This window comes from Microtus pennsylvanicus, chromosome 12, assembly GCF_037038515.1.
Source record: "Microtus pennsylvanicus isolate mMicPen1 chromosome 12, mMicPen1.hap1, whole genome shotgun sequence".
Taxonomy (NCBI): domain Eukaryota; kingdom Metazoa; phylum Chordata; class Mammalia; order Rodentia; family Cricetidae; genus Microtus; species Microtus pennsylvanicus.
In genome coordinates, this window is record NC_134590.1 from 76,005,561 (window position 1) to 76,020,636 (window position 15,076).

The window sequence follows — 15,076 nt, forward strand, 5'->3', positions numbered from 1 at the left end:
GGAGGACCTAGGACTTACCACAGGGCAGGGAACCCTGACTGCTCTTTGGACTGGAGAGGGAGGGGGAGAAAAGTGGGGGGAAGGGGAGAGGGGTGGGAGGAGGGGGAGAAGAATGGGAGGAGGGGGAGGGAAATGGGAGGCTGAGAGGAGGTGGAAATTTGTTTTTTTTTTCTTTCTTTTCTTTATTCTCCTTTTATCAATAAAAAAATACATAAAAAAAGAATAAACTGGTCTATGAAAAGTCAAAATTTCTTTAAGTCTTTCAAAATGAATATATATATGTATATATAATATTGATTAAAATAATAAAAATCATCCACTAACACAGAAGGAAAAAGCAGAACTTCCCAAGGTAAGAAATAAAAGGTCCATTGACTATGCAGACATTGAAGAGTGAAATAGAAGTCCCATATGCCAACAGAGTTGACCAGCCCAAGAATTGGTTCCTGAAAAAAAAAAAAGGAATTCTAGAAAATGTATAAAAGTAAAAAATAATTTTTAAACAATTCAGACATTTTATAACTCTGCACATCTGATGTTAACATTTAGTGTATCTGGGTATTAGCAGCAAGGAGCAAAACAATAATCCCATGAAGCTGAAGCAATCACTTCATCACGCGGTTATTATCCCCTTCGCTTTCATCTCTCTGAATAACATGTGAAACGTATTAATCAGTGTGCTCATGGGTTGCACAAAAGTGGTTCATTATCTGTTCTATTAATAGAAGCCAGGTTTTTGAATCAAGAGTCGGTTGCTCAGAATGATTAATATTTAAATGTGTTGATTTTTCTCGGTTGAACTAAGATCTGATAATAAAATAGGAATGTGTGATTGAGAATAACACCAAGATGACCATTTTCCTCAAAGTCCCCTGTGTTCTTCTTGAAGACGAGAAGTTCATTTCCCATGACAGCCATCTCTCTGGAAAACAGGGACTTGTAGGTTATGACTGGGAGAAAATAGGTCCAGTGGGTCAAAGGCTACAAGTCCACAAATACAGAGGATGAGCAAATGCAATACAACTCATAATACTAGTAGACTGTTGCCTTCAAGCCCTTAGCAAAATAAGGATACTGTAGTTCATTTTGCAGAGAAAATGGATAAATATGATAGTATGATAATTCTCATCTGTTTAGTGAACTACACTAACCATTTTAATAGATGTAGACTTCATAACACCATGGTTTTGTTTTGGTTTAGCTTAGCTTTGGTGATTTGAGATGGAACTGAAATCATGACCCTCTGCCTCTACCTCCAAACTCTTTGGATCACAAGCTTTGCCACCAGGCCCACTTCTAATGTTATATTTTATTCCTTAAGTATTCCCAATAAGATGTATTTTTGAAAATATCTCTCTTGACAAGCAGGAATAAAGAATGGATACACTTATAAGCACAGTCCAAGGAGGCTGAGGAAGAAGGTTCATAGGTTGGCGGTCTGTCTCTTCTACACAGTAAGGCAATAAGAGATAGAAATAAGAGTCAAAATAGATACAAAGCCCACCACCAAAAGAAATGTCCCTCTTTCCCTCATCTTATCACCCAACTCCTTTTAAATTATTAACTTACCCATGGGTATAAGAATAAGATTTAGAATGTAGTAAGGAATTATGCAGGTCTAGAAAGGAGGTCATGGCAGGTTCTCTTTGAAGATCCATGACCCCAACAGCCCTGGGAAGTTGGCAAGATTTCCAGTACTGGGCCTGATTTCCCTTCTTTGAGTGGATCTCAAGTACAGCTAGTTACCAACATGTGAGTGCCACTTCCTGCACCTTTATGAAATCTTGACATGCTGGTAGGTTGCTGTGTGTCCCAGCTAGATAGGATTACAGAGTTGCTTCCTTCCCCTGCTAGAAAATACCATGGAAGCCAGACTACAGGAAAGAGGATTTCAGATCAGAAAGGCCAGCTCGAGTCATCTGAGTCCTATCTTCTAAGTGTGTGATTTTTTCAGCAATAGGGGGGTTACCCTCAACCACTAAGAGGAAATCAAAGCCTACATCAGTAATCTATATTGTTATGGGATTCACTTGGACTACCCGGATCAACCATTCAAAGGGAGTTTCTTGTGCTTCCTACTGGGGCTTCAATTAAAAACACATTTTAAAATTATGAACTTAATTTGTCTCATCTTCATTTAATGTTTCCACAAATTCATAAATTCTGCAGTTTCCCTCAAGAAGCTTATTTTGTCTTTTAAGGATCTCTCTCTCTCTCTCTCTCTCTCTCTCTCTCTCTCTCTCTCTCTCTCTCTCTCTGTGTGTGTGTGTGTGTGTGTGTGTGCGTGTGTGTATGTGTGTGTGTGCATTTGTGCGATTGTATTGTGTATATGGGTGTGATGCCCCTGGCAGCCAGAAGAGGCCTCAAATCCCCTACCACAGGAGTTATAGATGATTGTGAGCAGCTCCATGTATGTGCTGGAACCCAAACTATGGTTTTTATCAAGAGTCATAGGCGTTCTTAACTACTAAGCCATCTCTCCAGCTCCAAATCTATTTTCTCTTAATTTCTATCCGATTGAACCCATCTGCCTACATATTGCTGTTGACAATCATGCAGTAACATCAATATAGTCCATGATCTGACCATTAATAAATCTCACCTATTGAGGATTTGTGTTTTTTCTGATTAATAAAATAACTTTTCCCTCTTTGTTTTTGATTTGTCTGATAATCACATACATGCATGCTATGTGAATTGATCAAACCATCTCTAACTCCTCTCATACCCATCACCACGTTTCCCTCCCATATTCATGTGCTCTGCCTTTCAACCCCGAGTCCACATAGTAGTGTCAGCTATGTGCATGGGGGAAGAGTCCTCTAATGGAACATAAGCAGGTTATAAATAAAACATTTTCTCCTTCCTACAGAAATTCTCAGCTACCTCTGGCCCTCACAATTTTTCCACACCCTCCTTTCTGATGATCACTGAATCGTAGAAGTTTTACATGGAGAGAAGCATGTGGTGTGGATATCTCATTTATGACTAAACACTCCATAATCTTATTTTCTGAACTTTGACTAGTTGTGAGACTGTATTAATCACCAGCTGATGAAGAACAAAGCTTCTTGAACAAGGGCGAGAGCTGAATTAATCTATTAGTATAAAAACATATATTTATGTTTAGCAGAGTAATATAGTAGTTCTTTCTTGGGGCCCATGACCTATCCAGCTATGGCTTCTTGGCCACGTTAGCAGCAAAGTTATAAAATTTTCAGGTAAATGGATGGGGCTTTAAATAATCATCCTGAATGAGGCAATTTAATCCTTAAAAAACCCTAATTTTTAGTCTGTATATGTTATGTTTAATCTGAAGTACCTATAACATCTAGGAAATTAAAGAAAGGCCATGGAGGTTGGAGTTTCAAAGGAATGGGTAGTAGAATACTGTAGGCAGATTTTTCTGTCCTGCCTACCAACTCCCAAATCATGAAATGGAGACTTATTATTAATTATAAAAGGCCAGCCAATAGCTTAAGCTTGTTCCTATCTGGCTCTTAGAATTTAAATTAGCCTGTCTTTTTATTGATCTACATTCTACCAGGTGGCTTTTACCTCTACCCTATTTTGTGTGTCAGACTCGTTCCATGTCTGTCTGGATTCTTAGCGCTTCTTCTTCCCAGAATTCTCTGTACCTGGAAATCCTGCCTAACTATTGGCCTTTCAGCTTTTTACTAAACCAATAACAATGACACATATTCAAGGCATCCTAGATTACTCTGCACCAGAACATAGGAGGTATGAAGAGCAAAAGAGGAATAGAATGACAGGAGTGAGACATAGGATGGGAATGGGACAGGGCAGATAACACAGTGAGAGGGGGGATAACTAACACTAAAGACCTTAAAAAAAAAGCCAAATGGAACCATGTTATTTCAGAAGCTCCCTAAAAGAATATATGCATGCATATATAGAAAGGCTTAAGTTGAGATGTCTCGTATAAGAGGGAGAAAGTTCCTCTCCCACGTGCCAAAGGCTAATAAACAAATTCGAAGGGCCACGTTTATGTCATCTCCCTTCAAGTTATTGTTCAGTAGAATCCCATAAATGCCCAAAACAATGCAGGCAGTAGTCTTTGCTGTGCTACAGAATTTGATGGTAATATCCTACTGCTGAAGATTCCATCAGCTTGAGTCATAGGATGTAGAGAGATCAAGCTGGTACTGAACTGGAGGTTTAATCCCTACTGGTTGCCTTTCATAGTTGCCAGAAGATGCTCTGCAGGGAGCTGGAGGGGAAAAGTCATCAGTGACATCACCTACCCATGAAACTTACAAGCAGCAATAACAACTGGCCTGCCAAGATATACCAATTTTAGCAAGAGTGGCATGAATATTAGGAAGAAACCAACTTAATTTTAAGCCAAACTTAAAGCCTCCTCACAAAACTAAGAATCTGATTACATTAACAATTAAGTTTATCTAGTTTCTTACCCTCCTCCTCTAAGGATTAAAATTCTGTCAGACAAGAAACGAACAAATGAGATGTTCTCCATTCCTTTTATAGCAGAATATTTACTAATGGATAAAAATGAATTAATATTTTAATGAAGATTATTATTATTGTTATTGTAATCACTTTACAAAAAGCCTTTAATTGCTTTTAGTAATGGCGTGGTTGAAGGGTCACAGAGCTGTAGAAACCCACAGGGTCTCTTTTTCTTTGCTTTAGTTGAGCAGGACTTCCTTTCATTAGCAAACAGATGAAAAGAAACAGCAAATAACGCAAATGCCCAAGGTGCCGGAGTTTGTTTGTGGGAAGTGTTCCAACTGTTTCAGAGTCTCTTGTGGTTCTTACATCTGTGTCTTATGGGGCCTGAAACAGGTTGAGGAAATCTATGGAATCCTCCTCAATACTCAGATTTAAACCCATTAAATCTCTGAGTGTTGGAATTAGGAAGCAAAGTGAATGCCAGGAAATTGAGGGAATGCAAACAATTTCACAAACTTGGCAGAACTTCTAGAAAGAAAATGCTTACTGAGGTTGCAAGTAGGTTTCTGATGCCTCAGATATTGTTAGAGTTTAAATCTGGGAACCCCTAAGATGAAGCCATGTGTTAAAAACAGGCTTTGCTCCCAGGGTGACGCACTATAAGGTGATAAGCCTTTTAGAGAAGGACGTGTTGGCTGTCATTACAGAGGTGTTCTCAAAGGCCAGATGAGATCCATAGTCTTCCTTTCTTTAGTTACTTAGGCACTGTGAAGACAGCACCTTGTACCCCAGTGCACTCCCCACCATGGTTTACTGCCTTTCGCAAGCCCAAAAGCAAAAAGACCAAGGAACCAGTGACCTCTAATGCTATGAGCCAGAGTAAACCTTTCTCGCATCTTTTCCTAATTATCTCTGGCTTTTTTTTTTCAGTCTCAGAATGCTGATCAATACAGATGTATCATACCTGAATCTAGCCCTATCTCAGGTATTTCGAAAACCGAGACTGGTGGGAGATGAAAAATAAGAACAAGGATTCTGACTTGGTCTCTTAAAGGGATCATTATTTATTTCCCCCTTTCTCTTCTGTGTGCTTCTGGTGACACAGACACTGTGGTCCATGAAACTATTCTTTTGCTTAGCCCTTTCCTTTGTTTAACCAACATAATTGGGGTTTTCTCTTCTGTTGAAAAGTTTCTCAGCACCAGGGCTATACGATTTTAGATCTGTCCTCTTATGGGAGCCACACTGTACTTTTTAACACATTGAGCAGGAATCTGGACCTCTCCCTACTAATTGCCTGTGGAATGTCCCACCTAGCTATGCCAAACAAGCATGTCTCCAGACACTGACCCCTTAGCGCAAAGGTGTCCTGGCTCTCGCCTGCTCCTTACACATCACCTTTGTCACAGTTGGATCCTCTCAGCCTTCTCATTTGGTTTCCTCAAAAATATGCTTAAGCATTTTGACGGCACTCACAAATCTAATGAAGACTAGAGAAAAATCAAATAGATACCCTGTGCATGTGTAAAATAAAGAGTAGTAGGACCTTGACGTGATTACTCTGAATTTTAACCTTAATTAGAGCAAAAGAGAATACTAAGAAAAGGCCATAATTATTAGAAATGGAAGAAGACTTTGGTCAACAAAATCAAAAACTGTTTTAGACTACTAGGTAGTACTGTAAATGCAATCAAATCATGAAAGAGGATGTTGTGGAATAGGTATTTACACTCTAATGGTCCTAAGATGCTTTCTAATTGGTTTAATAAAGAGCTAAATGGTCAATAGCTAGGCAGAAGAAATATGTGGAACTTCCTGGCAGAGAGGAAATGTGAGATGAATCTAGGTGCATGATAGATGCCAGAAAAATGACAAATGAGGCACACAGCATGGTATAGAGGTAAAAGCCTTATGGTAGAATGTAGATTAATAAAAATATGGGTTAAATTAAGTTATGAGTGCTAGTTGAAAGCAAGCCTAAGCTAACACCAACCTTTAATAATAAATAAGTCTCTGTGTTATTATTTGTGACCTGGTTGGTGGGACAAAAAAGGACTTGTAGTAGGACACCATTTGTTCATTTCCTGGCCACCCAGACTCCTGAAATAACCACACAGAAACTATATTAATTAAAACACTGCTTGGTCAATTAGCCCTAACTTCTTATTGGCTAGCTTTTACATCTTAATTTAACCCATTTCCATTATTTTATATTTTGGCACAAAGCTCGTGGCCTACCAGCAAAGTTCTGGCATGTCTGTCTCTGGCAGCAGCTCCATGGCTTCTCTCTGACCCCACCTTCTTCTCCCAGCATTCAGTTTAGTTTTCCTCACCTAGCTCTACTCTATCTTATCTTAGAGCAAGGAAGATTCTTTATTCGTTAACCAGTCGTATTTAGAGCATACAGAGGGGAATCCCACATCACCGACACATTACATATGGCATCCAATGTGGAGGCTCAAATATCCACATAAGGCCTAAGAAATTTTCCTGGCAACTGTGGTCTCTCAGGTAGGATTGGGTACACAGGTGCAGGTTTCAAGAAGTTCTGCTGTGCAACTGTGCACATGATCAGTCAGCACTGGGTACAAACACTTGCTACAGACAGACACAACAACTTACTAGAGCTGGGGTACATAAATGTGGCTGGTGCCGCTGGCATAAAGCTAGGCTCTCACAGATCTGAGATAGATGGGGCCAGCCATCACTGCAGCACAGTGATTGATTATCCAAGCCATTTAAGATTTTGCTCATGAAAAAAAAAAAGATTTTGCTCATGTGGTCAGAAAACACTGCAGATTCACAAACCATCACATCGAGACCAAGAAAACCTCTAAACAGATACAGTATGCTTGAAAATGTACTTAGCGTTGAAGGAGTGGGGAGAGGCAGGGAGGGGAGCAGAGAAAAACTGTAGGGCTCGACAAAAATCCATTAAAAATGTACTTAGGTGTTTAAGAAAGAAAAGAAAATGAGTATAGACAGTCATAAAAAATGAATAGTTTAAAAATAATAAGTAAAGTCTTTAAAGAAAGAGTAAAGCAATGAAAAAAAAGAATAAACCAAGTAAGGATGGGAAATACACAGGGCATCTAGGTCCTAGATGGTGTTTTGATTTTAAATTTCAGTAAATGGCAGCTGCTAAGAGACATCGGATTATGGAAGGAACTTTTAAATTAATCCAGCCTATATGTTTTAGAGACATCTTGGCTTCAGAATGAAAGCTGAGGACTATGTTGGGATGTGGGAAAGGTTATGTTTTTCTTTCCAAAGGAGATGAAAAGTTATGGATTCCTTCAACGTTAATAGAGAGCAGATTTGATCAGGGAGACTTCCTGAGGATCTTGACTACAGACATGAGGGAAAAAAAGCAAAAAAGACTGCAGTGTGTGTTGATCCCTCTACACAGAAAGAGTTCTGACACTGGATGAGACATGACAAATCTTGTTGGCTACAGAGTCCTCATGATTTATTATTATTACATTCCATGCTTTCATATGGCATGGATACAGGTTTGCTTATACAGTCTAAACAAACTTATAAAGTTAACCTGTTTTTTACCTGCTCAAATATAGAATAAAAAATCATCTTTAACTGGCTTGGGCACACTGCATATTCCATACTTGTGTTAATGCAGATACATATGTTACATTTTATTTATTTATTAAAGATTTCTGCTGAAAGACCCTCAAAGAGGACCTTTCCTCTCTGATGAAGACCCCAGAACCAGGACACTTCGAGACCAGGCCACAGGATGCAATTAGCAAGAGGTTTATTGAGTAAACACAGGTACCTGTGGGCAGCAAGTCTTTCGGAGTACTTGCGCACCTGCAGACTGGGGGGAGGTCTTTTTATAGGGAAGAGCAAAAAGCAAGTTTACAGAAGCAAAAGCGTGGTTATCGGTCAACCGGAATGAGGCGGGGGCATGAATGGTTTCCTCTCTCAGCATGGGTGTCAGCAAGAAGCAAGTTTACAGAAGCAAAAGCGTGGTTATCGGAATGCAGCAGGGGGCATGAATGGTTTCCTCTCTCAGCATGGATGCCTGGCAACAATCATCCTGTTCCTATCTTATAGCTAACCTGCTTTGTTGACATATTGCCTTGCCATCTTTCTATCTCTATCTCATATATATTCTGCTCTCTCAAGCACATGGGATGTTCTTGCGGGAGCAGGCTGGCTGCTGATCCGGAGAATTTTTTAAAAGCAAACAGGACGTTCCCCCGGGAGCATGCTAGCTACAGGTTTTGAGGAGGGGGTCTGTAGGGTCTTTCACTGCCTCTTCCGCACCACCGTCTCCCATTTCTCTCCCCCTCCCCTGATCAAGTCCCCCTCCCTCATCAGCTCGAAGAGCAAACAGGGTTCCCTGACCTGTGGGAAGTCCAAGGACCACCCACCTCCATCCAGGTCTAGTAAGGTGAGCATCCAAACTGCCTAGGCTCCCACAAAGCCAGATCAGCTGGAGATGGTAACCATATGTTACCTTTAAAAGCTTAGGTGATTTTAGAAAAAGAGGACTAGGCACCAATAAAGACAAGCAGTCTAAGTGATCCAGCCTCTCAGAATGCCTCTGTTACAGTTTCCTCAAAATCCTGCATTCATAATATCAAAGCTGTTAGCTAAGATGGTCCAACCTCACAAATTATCTAGCCAAGATTTCAGGTGAGTTCTATACTTTTCCATTACACAGAGACTAAGTAAATAAGTAATGCAGCTAGCTTTCCCAGGACTTGACCATTATTCCAAGTTTCTTAGGGGTCTATAAATATGCTATCATTCCAAAACAACAGCAAGCAATATAGAACACTAAAGTGGGTGGGTTTTGGTCATTTGGTGGATTATGAATGTTTGTCATCATTTAGGGAAGTTGTTTACAAGTTGTTTTGGTCACTATCAGGAAAAAAGCCAAACAAAGGAGATTAGATTCAGGAATCTTTTTCTGAAGGAAAAAAATGGGGGGGGGGGAATATAGCATTAAAATGATGGGATAAAAGGGTGATGGTTGAATATACTTTTGAACAACCACTAGTCTCAAATATTTTACATTGGTATGGATGTTTGTACATTAACACCATTTTAAGGTTATTTTTGTTATAATGTATATTTATTTCTACTTTTGTTTAAGGTATTGTACCTAAGCAGTTCATTTAAAATGCAATGTAAAGCTTTAGTGTTAGAAATTTATTTAGGATAATAAAGAAAGAAAGGTTAACAGTCATCTATAACAATTAAACTAAATCAGGTATGTTTTCAAGGTCAAACAAAGATATACTTTAAATAAACATATAATTTTCAAACACTTCTAAAACCTACAGAATATGCCATTGAAAATGTTTTAATAATGTCTAAGACTTATCATGACAGTGCAATATATCTCCTCCTTGCAGCACCAATTTACTTCAAAAAAGGATGATAGGCATTGAAAAACCTCCATATGGAGTTTGCTTTCAGTTTGGCAAAGATAGCCATCTGAGTAAGAAACAGCCCTTACCTTGACTGGTGACACTATGCTGTCCAAGCTGGAAAAGCAGGATACAAAAGAAAGTGACTGCCAAACTTTGACAAGACAAGGTAGGACAGTCCTTCAAAAATCTCTGATTCACAGAAAATTTTGTCAGATATTCTAGGCCTGAAGGCTGAAGACAAATGCTCCAACATTGCAAAGGAAACTTTGGTGACTGTCCAGGCATCCAGTTGCTTCTGTAATGTCTACAGATTTGGAATTTGCTTGGTCTGTGCTTCCTGTTTACTCAGGTTACATCATATCCTTCTAAGGTCCCTGACAGGACTGAAGACTAGATAGTTATAGTTACAGTTTTCCTTGTTACAAAATTTAGAAAAGAAACTCACAAGATTGGTGTAAAATATATAGAGTTGAGAGACATAAAAGCTTAAGTTGTTCATCTAAGAAAATATAACTAAAAAGATAGTTTGGAGATGGTAATACAAGTTAGGATAGAAAGGAAATTAGATACACAATTTTTGACTCACCAAGGTAGTATAGATAATGGAATATTTTCTCTAAATTTGCCAAATACAGATAGACTAGACATTGTAAATATAATTCCTACCTGATAAATTGTTCTTATTGTATATAGTTTTACTATGATAGAACTAAAACCTTTCCTTTTTATTTGGACAAAAAGGGGGGAAAGTTGCAAATGTTGCAAACAAATGGAATATTTGTTTATACTGTAAATGTGTCTCTGCCTAAGGCATCTTTTGACTGGTTTACCGAAAAGTTAAATGGCCTATAGCTAGGCAGGAAAAATATGTAGGCCTTCCTGGCAGAGAAAGGAAACTCAAGATGAATATAGGTGTATGATAGATGCCAGTAAGACGCAGAAGGTGTAAGACATACAGAATGGTATACAATAAAAGCCTCATGGTAGAATGTAGAAAATATGGGTTAATTTAAGTGACAAGAACTAGTTGAAAACAAGTCTAATCTAAAGGCCAAGCTTTCATAATTAATAATAAGCCTCCAAGTCATTATCTGTTAGCTGGCTGGTGGGACAAAAAGAAAAAAAATCCTTATGAAAGGAGAAAACTCATTCCAACATTTTTTTTTATTTTTACCATTAGTACAAGAATGTTCTGAGGATGATTAAATAAGATATGAGACTCATTTTGAAGCTGATTAAAGTTCTAAAAATATAAACCCAGAAGTCAGAGAGAAATAATATGACTACACAATTACCATTTATTTCAATTTTATCATTTGTGTCGCATTACTTTATTAGAAAGTAATTATTTTTTACATTTTTATTCTTATTTCAGATTAACTTTTTACTAATTCAATAAATTCTAATACAAGTATACTTAATCTTCACAATCCAGAGCTCATGATATAATTTGCGGGGCTTGCATGGTTAATTAGTTAGCATATAGTAATATACTACAGCAGTACCTGCTTTCTTTCATTCATGTACATCCCCTGCTAAGCTTGCTGATGGTTCTGATTTGGTGTTTCTGGAAACGAGCCTGGGGTTCTGTCTATGTTCCCAAACTGGTCCAGATGCAACTCTGTGAGAAAGGCCCTCAGCCCTTTCTCCCAAGCATCACCATACCTTTGAATGAGTGTCATGGCACTGACCTAGTTTGGTGGAAGTGGGGCATTGATCTTCAGGTTCCTGTTTCAGACCTAACACTCCTTTTAAGAACAACAAATATTGAAAACCCTTTCCCCAGTAAGAGAAACTCAAAGAGGTAGTGCTGAAATTGCCAACAAAGACAAAGCATAGTGAGGTAGCCCTCTTATTTTCCAGGTTTCAGACTAAAGGAACAAAGGCAAAAATCCTAGTTCAAGCCAGACTATAAAACGCATTAGGTACTTACAAAAGAAACTACAAGAGGCCAACAAGATGTCTTAGTTGGTCAAGGCACATGAACTTGAGTTCAAATCCCGGAAGGCATCAACTGACCTGTCACATGTGCACCCTCACCCAGATACACACAACACAAATAAAAAATTAAAATATTTTTCAGAAGATACTCCAGGCACTAAACTGAAAGAAAATATTGAGACCTACTTTCCAATTTTTCTTCAGACCTTATTTCAGACAACAGAATGTAGTGAACCATATGCCCATGGATGATCTGAGAACAAATGTGTCCATAAATTTTCATGTTTTGAAATAAGCAGTTACAAAGTTACATAGAGTGGGACTGAAGAAATGTCTCAGGAGTTAAGTGTTGTACTGGTTACTCTTCCAGAAGACCAAGGTTCAATTCTCAGTTCCCCTGTGAAAGTTCACAGCCTTCTGCAACTCCAGTTCCTAAAGATCTGATGCCCACTTCCAGATCTCTACACACGAGGCATAAAATTGGTCCATGGATATACATGCAGGTAAAGACCCAAACATATAAAATACAATTAATTTTTTAAAACTATATTCAGCAAAATTGCATTTATTTAATAACATCTTCATTATATAAGTGGTAGTAAGTGTTCTGAAAGGGGGTGTTGAGTGTAATCACAATATCCCTACTCTACATGGTGAAGTCATGTCTTAATGTGGCCTACATTTTACTAAAATCTCAATAATTCTTGTATTATAAAACTATAAGAGAAGACCATTTCTAAATGCCCACATCCAATTTTCCCATTAAATCATTATTCATTATAGAGAGTGAGTAAAATATGTATTAACATTAAAATGTGTCATATTGTTGCCTGGTTATTATAAGAACTTAGAGACAAGTCTTTCCTACATGTTCTTGCCAATATTTCTTTTCTTTTCCTTTAGGATTAAGGTGTGTGCTCCTTAAGGTGTGTAGAACACAAACAATCAGAAGCAGAGGTAAATTAAGTGGAGATCGGCATTCAACGACAGACCCAGGAAAAGCAAATGAATTCTATCATTTGATATATGTCACTGCTTCTTCTTTCCTGGGTGTGACAGGTATCCAGTTTTTCTAGAGGGGGAAAATGAGTAAAGAATCCAGAGCTGTCCTAAATGTTCATCCAGTGTCTGTGTGGTGACACAGCTCCAGGTCTCTGCACTCTGTTCTGCCAAAGAAGGACATTTGACAAGACAATCCCTAAAGTACCTCTCAATTCCATGATTCTATGACTTTAATGCATTTCATATGGAGGAAAATGTGCATGATAACGTGTCCTCTTAGCACATCATCTAAAATAGGACATGATTAAATAATAAAATGTCAGTTTTCAGTTGCATGCCGTAATTTTTAAAAATGCATTTTAAGACAAGAAGATTGTTCAAGGCTTTTATAGACATTAATGTTTTTTTAAAAATTATTCTTTTCTTAGGTGGTGTCAGTAGGAATCATTTATTCCTGGAGATTCTCTATCGGCAACATCTACCTTCAGTCTTGCTCCAGACTATCTTAGGGTGAACAATGCAGAGATACCAGAATCATAAAAATTAAACCTGAACACGAGTCCGAAATTCCTACTGAGAAAAAAATACAACAGAATTAAAATTCAAATTTGTAGTGGTTCATTTTTTGAAGTTCACAAATATATGAATGCATTATTAACTTTTTGGAAGCAAACGATCTGACTCATTTTTATTCCTATGTCATGTTCCAGGAGGAGATACTGGTTTAAAATGCATTAAACTGGAGTGCAGGAGACAGGGTGAGTCTCAACTGGTCTCTCCTCTTCCTTCTATGTACCAGTCACTGGCCCTTGGCAGGAGAGTGGGTTGTATTTCCTGTGTGGAAGATGCCTAAGAGACCCAGTAGAGAGTGACTCATCCCAGATCCCACACACTACAGCCTGATGGGCTGGGTCAAAGGAAACATTTCCCCTGAACTATTTTGAAGACCATTGTTCTAGGTCAGATATTGTAGACTATCTTTAAGATGAAAACACATCATTAATAATTCCCCAGGGAAGGACGGCGAAGTAGTGTGCAACCCTGTTGTGTGCCACATATGTATGTGTATTTAAGGCAACTTTTATGATGCTTCCTCAGTACTGTGTCAATGGGAAGCAACAGCATACATCAGCTACCAGAGTGCTAACATCCAAAATACTCCGTGAAAAAAAAAACTGTACAATTACATTACAATGAAAAATTTAGGGTGAGTGTCCACATTATTAAAATAGTTTACATTCATGAAATACAAAAAGAAAAATGACATTAGGCAAAAGAGAAACTCCAACTGGTCCTGCTGGGCCAATCACACTGTAAACGAACAAAGTATATTGGAGCGTTTTCCTCATACCTTGCATATTGCCATGCGAGCAAGGCTGTATCATTCAGCGTTCAGCACACTGACATTTCAGCAGCTTATGTGTATGACTTGAATAATTGTATTGTAGTATCACACTACCAATGCAGCACTGTCCAGTGGTAAGAACACACTACTGTCTTATTTGCCCTCTGTATCATTCAGGGAAATTTCAAATCCCAGGAGGTCTAAATTTTTCAAGCATATTAGCAGCAATGGGCAGGTCCTGCAAACAGTAACCTGTAGGTCACACCTACCCACAGTGTCACTCTTCTCTACTCTTTCTTTCCTTTTCATCATTTTTAAATTCATCTATAAAATAATAGGTTTATCATGGCTTTTCATAATTCTTTTTAAATTACTTCTTTTTGTTTGCTTGTTTGAGACAGGATTTCTGTATATAACAGCTCTACTATCCTGGAACTAGCTATGTAGACCAGGCTGGCTTCAAACTTGTAGAGATCCATCTGCCTCTGCCCGCTTTGTGCTGGAATTAAAGGTGTGTATCACCACTGCCTGACTCTTTTCTTTTTTTGAGATTATAATAAAATTAAATCATATTCTTCATCTTCCCTTTGCTTTGTTCAAACCCTCTAATGTGCCTCTCCTTACTTTCAAACTCATGGCCTATTTCTTCATTAACTGTTGCTAGATATGTGAGTATGTATGCATGTATATTCCTAAACAAATAAACACACCCTACACGGTCCATATAATGTTACTGTATGCATGTGTTTTCAGGACTGACCAGTTGGTACTGATAAACAATTGGTGTAATCTACCCCAGGGAAGATTAGTTCTCCCATTCTCAGCATTCTTTAGTTTCCTGTAGTTCTTTATGCAGGGCAGACATACCCTGAGTTTCCCCTGTTCCATGCTAGCATGCATATAGGTGTCCTTATTCATCTCATATTTAGGCAGCCACTTTAGCGAAACTCTA

General features: G+C 38.4%; 1 long non-coding RNA gene across 1 annotated transcript in view; it reads right to left on the reverse strand.

Annotated features, from left to right (window-relative positions):
• Positions 1-321: 321 nt before the first annotated feature.
• The window catches only part of LOC142832328 (uncharacterized), an 85,798-nt gene continuing 71,043 nt past the window's right edge, over positions 322-15,076 (reverse strand). Inside the window, exon 3 of the long non-coding RNA XR_012907225.1 lies at positions 322-446. This is a non-coding gene — a long non-coding RNA (uncharacterized LOC142832328). The remainder of the gene's footprint in view (positions 447-15,076) is intronic.